This window comes from Grammomys surdaster, unplaced genomic scaffold (genome assembly GCF_004785775.1).
Source record: "Grammomys surdaster isolate TR1022 unplaced genomic scaffold, NIH_TR_1.0 125808, whole genome shotgun sequence".
NCBI classification, from domain to species: Eukaryota; Metazoa; Chordata; class Mammalia; order Rodentia; family Muridae; genus Grammomys; species Grammomys surdaster.
This window is the reverse complement of record NW_021620639.1, coordinates 1,466,509-1,468,408: the sequence shown is the minus strand read 5'-3', so window position 1 is coordinate 1,468,408 and position 1,900 is coordinate 1,466,509. Positions and strand designations below refer to the sequence as shown.

The 1,900-nt window shown below is 42.1% G+C and overlaps 1 pseudogene; it reads left to right on the top strand.

Moving 5' to 3' along the window:
* The first annotated feature begins 500 nt into the window (after positions 1 to 500).
* LOC114640398 lies at positions 501 to 1,107 on the top strand (annotated as a pseudogene).
* Positions 1,108 to 1,900: the final 793 nt, after the last annotated feature.

Below are 1,900 nucleotides of genomic sequence, written 5' to 3'. Positions count from 1 at the left end.
GACAGCAAATCTGCTCAGTGAGACCTGTTATGTTTTCTGAATCTGTTACAAAATTTGGGGGAGTGTATAGGCTTCAAAACCTACTTTAATAAGGGTTCTCAAATGCTTCAACTCCCCCCACCCTTCTAGCCCACTGTCCAAAGGTAGGGGGAAAATATGGTAAACAGGACAAGGGAACATGCTTAGAAGTAGTTGTTTGGGATGATTCTGATCTCCGTTTGTCAGGATACCAGCAGTCCAGTTCAGTAGTGTCAGAATACCAAAAGTATCACCAAACACCAATCAGCAACAGTGGCATTATCCAGCAGAAACTACCAGGCCTCTGCCAAATCAGCATAAGTCAGCTAGTCAGCAGAGTGACCAGGACCAGCTGGAATGTCAGAAGTTCTCTGCTGTGCTTCCTTTAAGAAGTGAAGATCAGGTGGGTTCCCGTCTTCATCCCACTGATGAGTGATTGGACACCCTCGTGGCCATCTGGTGCAGTCTTGTTAGAGCTCAAAATGAACTATATGATCAGCACCACCAGCTTCATTGAGAACATCGACAGACGCCAGAAGAGGGCATCAGATGCCCTGGAACTGGAGTTAGAAAAAAAGTCAAACCTCATCTTGTATAAGAGGAGCAGTGTTCTTCACTGTTGAGCTATTTCTCTAGCACCTCGAAGCTGTATTCATAATCATAAATAAAGGCACTTGGTCCTACTTTGAGATGGAAAGACACAGGTTTTTGGTTTAGTTTTTTTTCCTCTTTTTTCTTTTTTTTTCAATTTTTTTATTGGTTATTTTATTAACTTATAGGCTTTTAAAGACGTATTGATCAGTTTGCTAACTTAGTGCTCCATCAGACTGTGGAACTAATTCATATGGGCAAAAAGTATGGCGATATTCCTCGAGGGATTTTCATGGTCAGAGGAAGAAGAGGTGGTCCTACTAGAAGAAATAGACTTGGAGGAGAGTGACACCCCTTCAGCAAGTGTCTATTGAAGAGATCCTAGAAGAACAGAGAGTAGAACAGTAGACCAGACTGGAGGCAGAGAAGCTGAAGGTTCAGACCCTTAAAGATCGGGGTCTCTCTATTCCTTGAGCAGACACTCTGGATGAGTACTGAGTCCTTGCTCAGAGACTGCGTTAGAAAGCAGGTGCTGTCACCTGGTCACCTCACACATTTGACCAGAGTATCACATTGAAAAGAGATCTTACTTATGGATGACCTAGAACTCACTATGCAAACCAGGATGACCTCTAGTTTGTGGGATTGAGTGGGCTCCACCAACCCAGTTTTACTATTTAAAGAAACAGTGGCATGACCTCCCTTCACATAAGTCACTGTAAAGCCAAAAATCATGTCTTTATATTGCTTTTATCTCAGAGTCTAATTTCTTTTCAAAAAATATTTCATTTACTTGTAAATAAAAAATGAAACTCAGAACTGTCAAAAAAAAAAAATGTGAAGTTCAGGTAAGTCACGAGACCAGTGAAGAGTTGACCAGCTAGCTTATGCAAGCGTCCCATCATGCCAAGTCCTTACACTCTCCCCAAACATTACATGTCCTCTCATGGGTCTTGCCTCAACAAAACATGTGAGTCTGTATCACATGACACAAACAGAAAATTTTACTCCAGGAGTCATTTGTTCCCCAACCATTTCTGTGTCATGTGGCTTTTGTCCTTTGTACCACCTCGCCAGCGCCCTTATTCTCATAATTTCCGATACTGAAGTACTCATATTTTCTCAGGCTTTCTCCTTACCTTTAGAGGTTCCTTATCTGGAGCTGAGCATGCCACATTTGGGATAGAAACCAAGAACAAACGTCCTTTCTACTGTTCTGCTTCCTAAAGCTTTCCTGTTTTCTTTGCAGATACTTTAGTGTCTGCCTACCTCAGGTAACTCATTACTCCCT